Genomic DNA, 17,288 nt, shown 5'->3' on the forward strand with positions numbered 1-17,288 from the left:
CACCGGCATACATCCGAGGCTCGAAGTATGGCCGAGATGGCCGAGGAGTTCCGATTGATCTTTTATTTGGACACATCCTGAATCCCTTAGAAAACTGGTTTGAGAAAATACAGTCGAACCACGTTGGCCCGAAATCGCTTGGCTCGAATTCATGTTTGGCTCGAACTGAATGTTAAGGACCGATTTCTTTAACTGAATGTTATCATTCCCGTTTGGCTCGAATTTTCCAAGGCTCGAGGTATTTACGCCGGTCCCTCGAAGTTCGAGCCATCGGGGTTCGACTATAGTTGAATAATCATAATATAGTCAAACTTTTGCCCCAATTTCGCAAAACTTCTTAAACCTTAAACCTTAAAACAGGATTTAGCTTCGCATTTAGCAAATATCATTAAAACAAAACTGAAAAGATTTGCGTACAATAAAACGTTTTCAACTTGTCAAAAAATCAAGTTTAAGTATGTATATTGGCTAATTGAAATAAACTACTAAAGCGTGTTATGTTTATGAAAGTTTGAAAAGCTAGGGTCTTTCTTTGGCTGTGTCACTGAACACTTCAGATTGTCACCAAAATATTTCTTTAAGATGCACAATTACTCCTAACAAACGTTAAAACTGTTCTCTCACAGATTGAACGTTTTGACAACTTTTCTTTTTTTGTTTTTTGTTTTGGAGCGAACATAGATATAATGTGTAAATATCTGCAAACCTCTGATGAAAGACTGTTGACAAAAGATCAGATGGCAGATTTTCAAATTTCCATTTCAAATTTTGATTTTTTATGGATTAAAACGTTATAAAATATATATAAAACATCAATATTGGAGCCAAAATATCTGATCTTTGTGAATAGCTGAACTGTTCCGAATGGTTTAATTTACAGGACACCCTGAGAGTTCAATATTGGGTACAAGTTTATTTTGATATTTTATAGAACTTTAACTAGGACATTGAGATAAGAGAACGTATAGAATTTGTTTTATTTTTTAAGCATTCAACAAGTATAGTTGTATATATACAATGAAAATGAGGCCAATGAAGAGAAAATACACCGTGCTTATATATGCGTGACGATCAGCGAGTCAAGATACAAGATACAAGAATCAGATATTTGATATATTATTAAAAGAAACATAAGCTCAATGACCTATTTTCCGAAAATAACTGAAAGGAAAGAGGTTTTATCATTTGAGCACGATTCGGCTTATTGCAATGCAGCAGACGTAAATGTGGAAGTATTGGAGTCAAAAGATAATACATGTAAAAGCCATGATCTATCAAAACGTTTTATTTGTGCAAAAACATTCAACACTACTTTAGATTTCCGATACATCATAATGCACCAGTCAATTTTAACCACGCCCCCCCCCCCCCCCTCTGCCAAGTCCGGGGTTATACCGGGGCTAGCGGGGAAAATAGGCCGTGTTTTTTTGCGGTGGTTTTGTTTTTGCGCGGACAATAGTGGGGAATGGGCCTTACCTAGGATGTCCCTGGGGTGCGGGGGGTTGGTGGTTATTTTACCAGTAGTTTGTTCCCGCAGTGCGGCGATTTTACCCGGGGTTCCTTGGACCGGAAGTCAAAGTCCCCGCTTTACCCCGGACCTGGGGGGGGGGGTTGGTTACCATTGACTGGTGCATAATGAGTTGTAAACTTCAATAATAACAATACCATCAACAAACATTTTTTTAAATATAACTCCTGGACGTACCTGTGATTTATATATAGCTGAGCGATGCGATATATTTGGTCGTTCTTCGTTTTTTGCCCCATTCTGAAGGAGCGGGGGTATATATTGCATTGCACATGCCGATCGGTCGGTCACTCGGTATGTCGGTCGGTAGGTCGGTCGCCGGTAGGTCGTTAGACAATACCTTGTCCGATTGATAACTGTAGTGTTCTTATTCTTAAGGTCCTCAAACTTAGTATGGAGGTTGGTAATGACCAGTGGATGGCCCCTATTGATTAAGGGGTCAGTAGGTCGATGGCAACGGTCGTGGTTCCCTTCAACACAAAATGTCAAAGGGGACGGTCCCGCTGACATTGAACTCAAAAGCTTAACTGATAAGTAACCGGAACATACTTTGTCGTACTTTCTTCAAACTTGGCAAGAAAGTTGACCTGCAGATGACCCATATTGATTTTGAGTTCAGTAGAAGAAGGTCACGGTCGCGGACACAAAAAGCTTGTCCGATTGATAACTAGAGTATGCTCGTTTCTTCGGTCCATAAAATTGGTTTGTCATGACCAGCAGATGACCTTTTTTGTTTTTTTAGAGGTCAAAGGTCATGGTCGCGGTAACCTTCGGCACAAAAAGTTTGTCCAATTAATAACTAGAGTATGAATGAAGGCACTGATGCCAAAATGAGCTGATTCTGAGACATAAAATAAAAAGACCCAAACTGTCAATTTGTGAGAATGCAGCTTTAAATAATCGCAGTATAGGTTGATGCCAAACACCTTTTTGTAATTTTAATGTATTATTGAGTTAAATTCAATTGACTTGATGATAGAAAAACAGATGATAAGTATATATAGTTAAACATATTTTCCTTTAAATATGCTGGTTCTAATGACATTTATAGCTACTTGGCCACAAAATCCCAAGTTAAAAAGGCGCCAAAATATCGCTTATATTTTTGGTACACAAATCACATGCCATTTTTGGTTTTGGTCTTTTAAAGTCAAATGAGCGAAAGATTATAATGCATTCAAATGTCAGAAAAATATTTTATCGTGTCTCTTTGAAGCTCAATTCCTTAATTGCAATTCCGTGCGGAATAGGTTGACGGGTTGTTCTGATTTTCGTACCTACTTCCATTTTAATGTTCTCTGATTGTGATTTAACCTTAACCAAAATTGGCAAAAAATAGCCTATAAAGTCAATTAATTGCAATCAGTGCGGTATTGGATTACGGTGTGTTCTGATTTTCGTACCTACTGCTTTTGTAATGTCTGCAAATTTTGACTGCGCTCGCATAATATGTCTCTATCAATTTACATGCCGGTGCGCTAATTGCAAAATAATTGCTTGTGATCATAACTAAAAGAAAAGAAAATAATAAACAAAACAATGGTAAGCATTAAACATAAAACTTTATTCATCTATGAACAGGAAATCAACAACAACAAAAAAAATCCACCTTCCAAATTTCAAAGCACTTGTTATTAAATGAGATTTTTTGGATTGCCTATGCATACGTGACAGATCAAATTTACGCATATATTTACTGATTATTGCAACCATTCTTTTTAATAATCTAATGAAGGATATTTAACTTTATCAGTTGTTAACCGTGCATCAGTTTTTAATAAATACGTGAGTTGTAATGTATATGTAAAACATACTAAAGCAGGGTCGTGAAGTAAGGTGAGTACATGTGTATGTTATTTTAAGGCAGAGAATGACCATGTGTTCCTTCCTGAAATCATGTGTTCCCTCCTGAAATAATGTGTCCCTTCCTGAAATTATTTGTCTCTTCCTGAATTCATGTGTCAACAGCTGAACGCATGTGCCCCTCCGTAAAACCATAAGTCCCCTCCTGAAATCATGTGTCTCTTCCTGAAATCATCCGTTCCTTCCTGAAATCAGGGGTTCCTTCCTGAAATCATGTGTTCCTTCCTGAAATCATGTGATTCTACCTGAAATCATTTGTCCCTTCCTGAAATCATGTGTCAACAGCTGAAAGCCAGTGTCCCTTTGTAAAATCATAAGTCCCCTCCTGAAATCATGTGTCTCTTCCTGAAATCATGTGTCCGCTCCTGAAATCATGTGTCCCTACCAGAAATCATGTGTTCCCTCCTGTAATCATGTGTCCCTACCAGAAATCATGTGTCCCCTCTTGTAATCATGTGTCCCTACCAGAAATCATGTGTCCCCTCATGTAATCATGTGTCCCTACCAGAAATCATGTGTTCCCTCATGTAATCATGTGTCCCTACCAGAAATCATGTGTCCCCTCCTTTAATCATGTGTCACCTCCTGTAATCATGTGACTCCTCCTGAAATCATGAGTCCCCTCCTTCAATCATGTGTCCCCTCATGTAATCATGTGACTCCTCCTGAAATCATGAGTCCCCTCCTTCAATCATGTGTCCCCTCATGTAATCATGTGTCCCCTCCTGAAATCATGTTTTCCCTCCTGTAATTATGTGTCTCTACCTGAAATCATGTGTTCCCTCCTGTAATCATTTGTCTTTACCTGAGATCATGTGTCCCCTCCGGTAATCATGTGTCCCCTCCTGTAATAATGTGACTCCTCCTGAAATCATGTCTTCCCTCCTGTAATCATGTGTCCCTACCTGAAATCACATGTCTCCTCCTGAAATCATGTCTCCCTTCATGAAATCATTAATCCCCTTCTGAAATCATTAGTCCCTTCCTGAAATCATATGTCTCTTCCTGAAACCATGTGTCCCTTCCTGAAATCAAATGTCTCTTCCTGAGACCATGTGTCTCTTCCTAAAATCATGAGTCCTCTCCTGAAATCATGAGTCCCTTCCTTAAATCATATGTCTCTTCCTGAAATCATGTGTCCCTTCCTTAAATCATATGTCTCTTCCTGAAACCATGTGTCTCTTCCTAAAATCATTAGTCCTCTCCTGAAATCATGAGTCCCTTCATGAAATCATATGTCTCTTCCTGAAATCATGTGTCCCTTCCTTAAATCATATGTCTCTTCCTGAAACCATGAGTCTCCTCCTGAAATCATGTGTATCTTCCTGAAATCATATGTCTCTTCCTGAAATCATGAGTCTCCTCCTGAAATCATGTGTATCTTTCTGACATCATACGTCTTTTCATGAAATCATGTGTATCTTCCTGAAAGTATCTGTCCCTTCCTGAAATCATGTGTATCTTCATGAAATCAGGGGTTCCTTTCTGAAATCATATGTCTCTTCATGAAATCATCTATCCCTTCCGGAAATCATGTGTCTCTTCATGAAATCATCTGCCCCTTCCTGTAATTATGAGTCAACTCCTGAAATCATAGTTCTCTTCCTGTAATCAGGTGTCCCTTCCTAAAATCATGTGTCCCCTCCTGAAATCATGTATTCCTTCATGAAATCATGTGTCTCTTCCTGAAATCATGTGTTCCTTCCTGAAATCATGTCCCATGTGGTCCTTTCTAAAATAAAATGCTTCTTCCTAAAAGCATTTGTTACTTTCAGAAACTATTACCTCTCTTCTGTCAAAATGTGTCCCTTACTGTGTACCTTCCTGAAAATATGTGTCTCTTCCTGAAATCATGTGATTCTTCCTCAAGTCATGTGTCCCTCTTTGAAATCTTGTGTCCCCTCCTAAAATCATTTTTCTTTTCCTGAAATCATGTCCCATGTGTCCCTTTCTAAAATCAAATGTTTCTTAATAAAAGCATCTGTTATTTTCATAATCTATGACTTCCCTCCTGTCATTATGTGTCCCTTCCTGAAAATAATACTGTCGATGGTAAACGTGAGATCAACGTCTCAATTTAACAGAGACTGTCGATGTTACACGTTAGTTGTACGTCTAAATCAAACTGGTCTGTTATATTGTACTAGTATGTGACATGTAAGTCTCATTCCAATTGACTGTTGATGGTAAACGTGAGAAGTAAGTGTCAATCTAACCAAGACTGTCGATGTTACGCGTGAGATGTCAGTCTCAGTCTAACAGAGAATATCGATGTTATACTTGAGATGTAAGTCTGAATCTTACCAAAACTTTCGATGTTATACGTGAGATGTAGTCCTTAATCTTCCTGAAATTATATGTCCCTTCCTGAAAGCAGGTGTTCCTTCCTGTGTGTACAGAAAGAATGAAATATAAGCATTAAAGCTGCACTCTCGAAGATTGGCCATTTTTGATTTTTTGTCTTGGAAAGAGTAAATTTTTACGTAGATGTCTGCAAAACAATGATAAAAGATTGCTGACAAAAATCAGATCGTATATTTTCATTCAAAAATAAATGTTTTATGGCTTAAACCGTTACGAACAGTTTAAGAAAAATGCATAATATATCAATTTTTTTAAACTTATATATAAAATTGTTCGATTTGAATTTTTGTCAGCAGTCTTATATAACTGGTTTCCATGGATTTTCGCAAAAATTGGCTCGTTCAAATACAAAGAAAGAAAAAGTTATCAAAACGTTCAATCTCTGAGAGTGCAGCTTTAAACGTATCAAACATAATATAACAACTAAGCTTTTTGGATGTTAAAACTTGGTTATAAATTATAGAGACACTGGCCAGCTTCTGTTTTAGGTTGTTCGATTAGCGCTGTGGTTAGCCTTAGTTTGCCCTTATCATCGAAGCGACCCGGGCTCGATTCCCGGCCTGAGAGCATGTGAGTTTGGCGTGTGGTCACAAAGCCGAATAAGTATTTCCTCCGGGTAAGCCAGTTTCCACCACAACATAAGACCAAACTCTCGCGTAACATCGTGCCAACGAGAGTGATAAACATAATGTTGTAATAAGTTAAAATTAAATTAAGTTTGTGTGCGGTTTCATTTGAAGTAAATAAAACACATCTGTATTCAGTAAATGAATCGTTTCTTGGTGTTGTTCATTAACAAGTAGTTGTAACTAAACTCTATATAATTGAACAATAAATTATTTATCTTCAGTAAAGGAATAGTTGCTTGTAAGTTGTTCAATTACAAGTGTTCGTAGTCTTCTACTTCATTACAATAAATACATAAAGGGCAATCCTTCAATTTCCAAGTAAATAAATTTAAATTCGTTGCTACAAGATTATGCAATAACTTTATTTTAAATTGTTTTACTTTATTATCCACAATGGACTTATGAACAATATAGTACCAAGAGTTCCAGCAAATATGCTCTTGCAACCGCCGATCCCAATAACCATGAATGTAAGGCTTTTCATAAAATTGCTTTATATATATTTTATATATTTGCTTATTCGTCATATCTTTAAAAGGTTTATTTTGGATACTTATTAGTAATTTTGGATTGACGTTTGTTTTTGTAGATATAGCCGATGTAAGAGTTTCATTCCAAGTGTTAGAAATTGCTTGTTTTAAAATATTTACTTCTGCAATCCAATTTTGTTTATTTTTTACCTTATCAAGAATACAATTAGCGTCTAAGTTGCCCGAATTCGAAAGAATATCGTTTATGTATAGTATGTTGGAATCAATCCAGTTCTTAAATAGAAGACTTTTATTTTTTTATTTTTATGAGTTTATTACCCCATATTATTTCTTTTCTAATATTGAAGTAACTTTTGGGTGTTTTCGTTTGATTAACTGGAAGTTGCTTAAACTGAATCCATATTAATAACAAATGCTTATAGAACAGTGTGATTTTGTTTGTTTGATTTTACTCCTTGGTACTGAAATTGCAGAAATAATAGTAACCAGGTTGATTTTCTTACTTCAATTGCATTTTTAAAAAACGATTGAAGTATTAAAAATTAATCTTGTCCAAGTTGGGAGCAAGCACATAGGGGTGCAGATAACACATAGAATAAAAAACGGATCGCTGATCCACTCGCCCACAGGGACTCATACTAAGGTGTTGAATATTTTAACCTTAATGGAAGTTATTGGTTTATCACGTGATTATGTCAATCAACTGATTGTGCAACAGCCTTTTGTTGAATCGGGTTAGTAACGCATTTCCAAATATTGGACTTCAAAGACTATATGTTAGCACATATCAACATTTATTGAAGGGTTTCAGCCATCAATAGCTTAGCTTTAACACTTCGTTTGATACGCCATACTTTATTTCGTAATAACAATCTATAAAATCCAAGTAAAAGATGCATTTTTAAAACCCTTAACGCTTCGCTTATATTCACTCAAAAACTCATGTTCGAAAGATTAAAAAAGTATGTCATAATCATATCCTCTTTAGCGGCTGAGGAAGCCGGTCCAAACCATTCACATACTTTCCGAGTTTCTTAATACGAGGGTATAGCCAGAAGTTCGTGGAATTCCTTAATACAATCAACACATTTTAATATTTTTCAACGAACGTCAGCTCGCTATAAAATCTATTTCAGCTGTAAATGACATAGAAAACTTCAAACTGATACATAAAATATAAAGGAAACGACAGCGTTTTCATTAACATGAGATCAGTATAGCCCGCGCAGTTCAAACGTCAGAATCTGACGTAAACGTCATAACTTATCCAAGTAAGAGCCGTTCGCCGCAATACAACGTCGAAGTCTCGCTACCCACTGCCGCTAAATGTCACTGAACCACTCTGACTTGTAAAAATACAGGCGTGTCTGAGCTTCACTCTGTAGTGCCTGAATGTCATTGAAGCGTTTACCTTTAGTTCACATTTAAGTTTCGGAAATACGGCAAAATCGCATGGTGGTAGGTCTGGCGAATAAGGGGGTAGGGGAAGGATCTCCGCTTCAAGCTGGATTGTCGCGGTAGTCGGTGCCTCCTCCGATCTATGCACTGATGCATTTTCCTGGTGAAGAATCCACCCATCATGCAACGCCAGTGGTCTCTTAAATGCCATCGCCCTCTACAAGTCACGCCTCAAAACCTTAAATGGAGAACATAACTGAGGCTTATAACATTTGTCGCGTTTTGCGTACTTCATCAAATATAATTAAAACTAACACTTATTCAATCCCATATTTTTAATCATAAACTTTTTAAAACATTGTTTTATGCAGATTTTATCAAGTCCTAAATATTGATAAAAATGAATTTTGTTATATATCACTTTACCTTTTAGTAGGAAGCACCCGTCACAGATTGGCTCTGCGGAACTGCATGGAGTAGGATAACACCGTGCACATCAAAGAAGAAAATGAACATATACTTTCCTATCGAGCAGGATGGTCGTGCCTTCTTCGGAGGCGGGGAACTGGTAGTCTTCCATTGATTGCTTTGCTGTTTTGTCTCAGGGTCGAAATAAAACAGTCAGGTTTCATCGCAAGTGACTATCTTCTCAAGAAAACGGTTTCCTTCCTTTTAGTACCGAGCTAAGGATCGACGTGATTCCCGTACTCTTTTGCTCATCTCATCTTCTGTCAGCAGCCGTGGAACCCAACGCGCACTCACTCGACTCATTTTCAAACTGTCTTTCATTATCCTCCGTACCGACCCATAACTCATGTCCAACATCTTGCATATTTCATAAAGAGTGACTCGACGATCAGCGTCAACGATGTTTTTCACGGCCTCGACGTCACACACTGTAGTTTGTGAAACCGGTCGCCCAGACCTCACGTCGTCACAAATGCTTTCCTGCCCCTCACTGAACCGCTTGTGCCACTTGTAAACGAGCATTCGCTTCACTTGAGTTTCACTCGATGCTTCATTCATCAGTTTAAGTGTTTGCGATGGAGTTTTCCCTAGGTTTACACAGAACTGTATCACTGCCCGTTTTATCAATCTGTCTTCTGGCGTCATTTTAAACAAAATTTAACTATTCCGTTCAAGCTAAAATGTTTCCTTTGAAATAAACAAACAAACGCACTGACTTAAAACTTCACTTCATCACACGTTATTAACGTCACGTCAAATGTGCAAACCTTCGCGCCGTTTTATTGGTTTCAATGTGAGTGGTCAACAAAACAAGATATTGTCATGGGTTATTTTAGCAACTGCGGAGGAATGCGCGACCACCTGTTTCCATAGTGATCACTACGTTGTCGTTATAACATGCTTTACGATGAATCTCGCATTCTTAATTTCAAATTACCTGATTATTATTGCATGAAAGTTTAAAAGATATGCTGCATATTGTTTTCATTTTATCAAGCTTTTCCACGAACTTCTGGCTATGCCCTTGTATATAAATCTCCTATAAATTTGCCAAATAAAATTCAACATGGGTAAACAATTATAAAAAATAACGTATTTTATGTATTGTAACATATTTATAAAAAATAGTCACTTGAATCAAGTGGACATTTCATCTTACTCCAACAAGTGTGGGGTATGGTTGATTCTCTTCGTGACTGAAATCAACTTTTTTAAACACTTGGTGCATTTCAAATGTAGTCCATATAAACATCCCCTTCAGATTCTTTGACGATTGCATTTCCATGGGAGATCACTGCGTAGGATAAACATACAAGTGTTGTTTAGCCACACTGTGGTTTCAATTATGTCAGGGGCGTAGCTACCCCTCTATTCATGAGGATTCATAAATGTGCTGGGGGTTCGGGGCAAACTTGAAAATTTTGAAAACCATGTTGCAATCTAGTGCATTCTGGGCGTTCCGATGTGCATTATTTAGTACTGGAAAATAACCAGTTTTAGATTCATGTAGTCAATTTCGCATACTGCAACTTCAGTTGATTTTTTTGTCAGAATCATGTGGATTCAGCCGCGTATTCACGTATAGGCGGCTACACGCCTGTATGTTGTGCATATGAATGTATAATTTGGTTTAAATGATGCATCCTTAATATAACACCTCCTTGCTGCTACACCAATAGAAACTTCATGGGATGTTAATAGTAAAAGAACTAGCACTGACGTTCCCATTTTTGTCTGGGTCATTTAAATAATAGAAAACAATTTACAAGATAAACAAATTTGTTTTGACTTCTTTAATGAATTATATAAAAAACATTGTACAAAGATATCATGACACTTTTAAACAATAAGTATGGTTGTTAATTAAACAGTATGCTAGCTTTAAAGATTTAGGCAAACCATTGGAATTTTACAGCGGTCTTAACAGGTGTATTTAAAGCTGCAATCTCACCGATTGATCGTTTTGACTACCGGTACTCTTTTATTGTTTGTCTATAAATGGACAATTTTTTGCATAAATGTCTAGACCCAATTTTAAGTGATATAAGACTGCTGAAAAAAAATCAGATAGCAGTTTATCATATTTATGTTAAAAAAATGATGTTTTATGGCTAAAAGCATTACGAACAATTTAATGTAAATGAAATTTTCGGCACTTTTACATTTCTGATGGGTTCTATTGTGAATTATCTAATATGACTGAATTAAAGGAATGATAACCAAATCAGCAGATTTTGAGACAATTTTGTGTCTTAACTGACAATCTGTAAGAGTGCAGCTTTAAGTGTTGATCTAAAGCTTCATATACACATTGTTATATTGTCAATAACTGTTTAAAAGGTCTCATGTACTAAATAAGATAATAATTTTCATACAATATCTAAAATTGATCAAAAAAAAAAAGTACCATTATACCTATTTCTTAAAAGTGCCGTTTCTCATCTGACAATACCATTCAAAGCCATCATTTCAACTATGAATTTATTTTTAACTTTCAACTTTTCTATAGCATATGCAACAAAATATACCAAAAATACAAGCCATGAACAATATGATTGTTCAACTTGCATTATCTTTGGCCTTTTTAAACGACCATTTTCCAGTTTTGTCTATTTGTAAGTTATGCCCTGAGGAATAAAGTATGACTGTATGAATCATAAAAAGTAATAAAAACACTAAAACTATGCCCCAACCCCTGTAATTTCTAATACAGTAGTAAAATCAAGAAATTAAACATTTAGAGCTGCACTCCCACAGATATACCGTTTTCACAACTTTTTTTGTTTTTGAATGAGCAATTTTTTGCGTAATTATCTGCAAACCAATGATAAAAGATTGCTGACAAAAGATCAGATCACAGATTTCATATTTCCGTTCAAAAATTAATGTTACTAACGGTTTAAGAAAAGTGCATAAAACATCAATGTTTTTACTTAAATAGAAAAATCTGCCATTTAATTTTTCGCAAAAATTGGATGGTTCCAATCCAAGACATAAAATGAGAAAAGTTGTCAAAACGTCCAAAATGTGAGAGTGCAGCTTTAACGTTTGAAAGTAACTCTGTTTGCCTCGTGCCCCTAAACAGGGTTTAATTATATTATTATATGCCCAGTGGGTTTGTCCCTGTATATTTGATTGTATGATTGCAGTAATGGATACTGGTCTAATTATCTTCTGACAATTTTTCACCAATTTTAAAGAAACAGAAAACACATATTAAGCTCATATAACGCTGTACAATTTAATCTCATTCATTAGGATGAGAAAAATTCCCTAAAAATATTAATTGTGGAAACATATCTCATTTAAATACATACAAGAAATGGCGACATGATTTACCCTTTAGTATGAAAAATGCAGTTTCCTGATATTTGAATAGCGGTTCTTTATTTAAGCATCTCAATTCATTCAACATACACATAGTATGTATCAAGTTTCAAAGGAAACCAAATCATCGTAACGATGATTATCAAAGCAAATATTCACACTCTTGACAAACTTCTTTTCCTAGTTTCAACTTTTGAGACTTTTTGATGAGCCTGCACCTTCCCCCTCTTATGCTATGGCTTCAAGCAATAAAGCTACCAGCTCAAGTTGCACAACTGGTGAACAAGACTGCTGATAGTCGACAAACTGCACGCCTGATGCCATGATAAATCATGTCAATCGACTTCCAGAATGAAGAAATGACGCAGCACAGAATTGATTTCAATTGGACCTCTCTGTACTTTCATCCCCTTGTTGTAGTCAAAGACTATATCTAAGTGTGCAGTGCGGGATCTTGAGAAGCTTTCTGCTCCTCCGATGAAGTAAGTTTGGCAGAGTGTGAAACTCCTGTCTACTCATACGCCTGGACACATGTGATCTGTCTTCTTGTGTGTGCCCAACCATCACCTGAATTTTTTTTAGAGGAAGTTAGTGCTTGATTACAAGTCAATGTGACAAAACAAGGTCTTTCATTTATGCCACCAAGAACTAGAATTCCAAGTTTCATAACTCGTATGTTAACTCAAAGCAATTGAGCAGAAACTGTTTGGTAATTAATTTTAAGTCACTGCTTCCACTTATACTATCAGTAATATTGAACGTGAACCGACTGACCCAAATGCTATTCTAAATAATTTTTATGTGCAGAAACCTTAATCCTATTGACACAAAAGTAATCCAATAGTATGTCTTCACAAAACATTCTACAACAATATTTTGTCAATTTAACTCAAAGATTGATTATTGTTTTTTTGTCAGACAAACACAGAGATGGCCCTATATCGCTCACCTGATTTGAGAAAGGATTCTAACTTAGTTATTGTTTGGACACTAACTGGACACTTTTGGTCTGACTTTATAATGCTGCTGGTGAAAATATTAAAAGTCCCTAAATAATGGGCTTACAAAAACATGAAATAAAATGTATTTAATTAAAAATTACAAAGGGCCATAACTCTTACAATATTTAAGTTTGTATTGAGCAGAATAAAAGGCTTTGCCTAAAATACAAACTTAAAACTATATTTACAAGTAAAACAAAACAAGAGCACCGCGAAACGGAGCATTATACGCCCGAAGAAGATTCGGCTCGAGGTCCTTTTAATGTAGTGATGATTTGTATAAAGTTATTTGAAAATCGCTTTATTAGTTACCAAGTTATAGCCCGGACACGGAATTGCTAACGGACGAGTAACAAAGATGTGGCCCGGACACAGAATTGCTAACGCCCCCCATGGTGATTCTAGTCTTTTAGGTATGGACCTGGAAATTGCGCGCGACACATCCTTTTAATGTAGTGATGATTTGTATAAAGTTATTTGAAAATCGCTTTATTAGTTACCAAGTTATGGCCCGGAAACAGAATTGCTAACGCCCCCCCCCCCATGGTGATTCTAGTCTTTGAGGTATGGACCTGGAAATTGCGCGCGACACATCCTTTTAATGTAGTGATAATTTGTATAAAGTTATTTGAAAATCGCTTTATTAGTTACCAAGTTATGGACCGGACACGGAATTGCTAACGGACGAGTAACAAAGATGTGGGCCGGACACAGAATTGCTAACGCCCCCCCCATGGTGATTCTAGTCTTTGAGGTATGGACCTGGAAATTGCGCGCGACACATCCTTTTAATGTAGTGATGATTTGTATAAAGTTATTTGAAAATTGCTTTATTAGTTACCAAGTTATGGCCCGGACACGGAATTGCTAACGGACGGACAGACGGACGGACAGACAGACAGACGGACAGACGATGGAGGCCATAACATAATACGACCCTTCGGGCGTATAAAAATCTACAAATATGTTTTTTGTATCTGGTTTTTGAGAGAGAATGATCGGAAGAAAACATCACACATTCACAATCATATTAAAAAATAATTTAGTTTTTTTTTTAAATTATATTCTATTTCAAAAACACTGCAAAAGACAAGACACTTACGTTTCAATTTCTTGATTTAATACATTGATGATTATCAATTCTTATGAAGCGAGATGGGTCTTACACTCTGACCAGTGCAACGTGCATGTTCTTAGTTGCTCAGTTATTACCTTTCTTAAAATTCTCCTCTTGATCTGAGCCACGCCAAAATGATGGGAGATGCTTTTGTTGTATTTTCCATCGGAATGTATAGCACCTCTGTGTTTCTGTTTGTCTCCTGAAATAGTAAAAGTTTATTAATAATAATCACAATAATAATAATCAGTGACTTTTACTGAAATTATTTTCACCGATTGTGCCTTGCACATTGGGGAACAAAGTTGACTTCTGAGGAGAAGATTTTTTCCATATAGACATATAACAAAAAGTAGCTCCGCACCCTGGAGCAATGATTTTTATGAATCAATATCCGGTGAAGAAAATTCATACAGGGTATTGAAACATTTTTTTGCTTCAAATGAAGACTTTTAAAAAAGATAACTTAACTAGCTCTTCATCATATTAAATAAAAATTAGCAGTCTATGCCGCACAGGGAGCCCCGCATTTGATCTTTTACCATAGTTTGATTGAGAGTTAAGTTTCACATCGACAAGTCTTTACAGGTCTATTAAAGCTGCACTCTCACAGATTGAACGTTTTGAAAAAGGTTATAATTTTTATCTTGGAATGAACCAATGTATGCAAAATGCATGGAAACCTGTGATATAAGACGGCTGACAAAAAATGTCTTTGAATTCCCGTCAAACATGTCCGAACCAAATTCAAACTTTGGATAATCACTGTGATTCACGATGAAATTCAGCACTTCTTGCCCAGTATATATAAGTTTACTTTAAGCGGAAGGCAAATTAAAACAAACACATTTGTCCGAAAATTAATCAAGCTTTAAATGGTAGTAGAATTGTCATTTGTTCATGTAATTTTCAAGAATCAGGAAAGGAAATAAATGTTCTCATGTTGCCAATTTAGTCTCGATCATCTAGACGCTTGTATCCAGATCTATATCGTTCATTGACTCTAATTAGAGCGGCTTCATGATTGAGACTAGCCGGTTCTTTGATAATTGTTACGATCGAACAGTGGTTGAAAATGTAAAGTGAGACCAGTTTTTTACCTGTTATTGAACAAACTGTTATGTTGGCAGGACTGTCCTCCTCAGCAATGCAAAGAACAGCAATGACTGGCTGGCACTCTGTAAAATGGCGATTGAAACATTATGTCCAATTAAAACTGTCCCATTCTAAACAATCCATCAGCAATATATATAAATGAGCTACGCCATGTGGAAATGTGTCTTGGGAAGTTGACATCATTCCATGTAATGATGTCATAAAGATGAGCAGAAGACATTACTTACTATGCAGTAAAAGTTCTTACTTTAACAGTAAAGATATCTTTTTTTGAGGAAATTAATCAAAGTGAGCTCTTTTATGTCATGTTTCTACAGTACCGTAGGTCTTGTACACATCTATGTTACATATATAAATAATAAACAGGAATAAAATGAGGAGTTGTGTACACACAAATTCCTCCTTATGTACTGTGTAACTCAAGAAAAACAATTCATAATTCTAGTAAAAACAATCCATAATTCTAGTAAATCTCTAGAATTCCCTTACTTTACTCGCTGTACAAAAATGAAAGAGGAGTTGCAAACAAGCAGGGCCATAAAACTTTTGCCATTTAAACTGTACCACAACAGCAATTTAAAGACAGTGATACTCATTGATGGAATAGGCACTTAGACAGCTACATTTTCTGAGAAATGGAGATCAGACTAAATTCTCCAGAGATAATTTATAGCTTTATTTGAAATAAAGAACATTTTACAGTGTTTATGTTAAACTTGTTACTTATCCCTGATAACACAATCATTACCTTCAAAATGGTGATAAAATAAAAACAAATATACCTTATTAAACACTGTTTACTATCACATCTGTACCCCCCCCCCCCCCCCCTCCCCCCTTCTTACATACCTAAGCGGCTCTTACCAAAGTAAAGAATGAAAGGTCCACAAGGCCAATTATTAACCATGAACCATGAGAATCCTGTTTACTAATTTGATTTTAAATCACCCAAAAGGCTTTCTACACATAATGGTTCCTTAATTTAAATCTAGCCTCCAAAGTTGTGATTTCATTGAAAGACTTGAGATACCTTATTTAAAATAAATGACGAAAGGAAAGCTTAAACGCAGAAGTCTGGACGGGTATACGAGCCTGGAAATAAATACACAAAAGCTCACCATGCTGCTAAGGATTCTTATATAATTCCCGGCCCAAGTTCAGCTGGAGATGTTGATTCCACACGGCTGGATAACCGGCCCAGTGCACCCAAGCTTGGCAGTATCTGCAAGAGGAGGGTGTATATCTGGGAAAACGCATTTATAATCAATTTGCGAAAGTTTCTTATCCGCCATAAGTAGTGAACATGTATGTGGCTTATAGATCTGAAATGAAGTTTAATAAAGGAGACAAGGTTCGGTCTGGGATCTAAACCTGGATTTTGATGCTGAAATTGTAAGTTTTGTTCAAATGAAGTATAAACTTAAAGTGAGTACAGAGATATCTTGAAGCCCAGATTTATCACTTACCTGAAGTTTGTAGGGCTACAATTTGCTGCAAACTGCAGGAACTGTCCCCATGAGCCTTTTGTCTGTTAGGGGAATGGTGGCTTAGGTGATTGGTGGTACCACTCTGCATTTCTTATCCACACACAACACAGTGTATCTGAAAATGACAGAGAATGGCCATGCACTTATGGAAGTTATGCTAGAAATACGCCGTTATGAGTGTATCAGATGACATTTCCACACAGAAATTGTGCCACCAATACAGCATTACTGACATCAATGACGAAAACATCTATATCTGTCATGGAGCTGTGCTGGTTCTGTGGCGTCAAAACCACTGCAACTTGGCAATTCACTAGAAACATCTTTTCAGAAAAAAGAAACAACCAATACTGGGTAGCCTTTGTCACCCAGTGAACACCCAGAGCATCTTGTTACTTTGAGCATCTATTTACTTAGAAGTACAATGTAGCGTCATTAAGATCTCAAATTAACAAAAAAGTGTATCCGAAAGCTTTAAATACTGAACGAAGTGTAACTT

At 36.4% G+C, this 17,288-nt stretch overlaps 1 long non-coding RNA gene across 2 annotated transcripts; it reads right to left on the minus strand.

Moving 5' to 3' along the window:
- Positions 1 to 12,608: 12,608 nt before the first annotated feature.
- Positions 12,609 to 16,819, minus strand: LOC128218563 (uncharacterized). Of its 2 annotated transcripts, XR_008258399.1 has the most exons (5): positions 16,769 to 16,819; positions 16,421 to 16,524; positions 15,287 to 15,364; positions 14,282 to 14,388; positions 12,609 to 12,635 (listed from the first exon to the last, which is right to left on the minus strand). It is a non-coding gene; the product is annotated as an uncharacterized LOC128218563 (long non-coding RNA). The 2 variants fall into 2 exon arrangements; XR_008258398.1 differs by lacking the exon at positions 12,609 to 12,635 and having other exon boundaries at positions 14,237 to 14,388.
- Positions 16,820 to 17,288: the final 469 nt, after the last annotated feature.

The sequence above is a fragment of the Mya arenaria genome, chromosome 14, assembly GCF_026914265.1.
Source record: "Mya arenaria isolate MELC-2E11 chromosome 14, ASM2691426v1".
NCBI lineage: Eukaryota > Metazoa > Mollusca > Bivalvia > Myida > Myidae > Mya > Mya arenaria.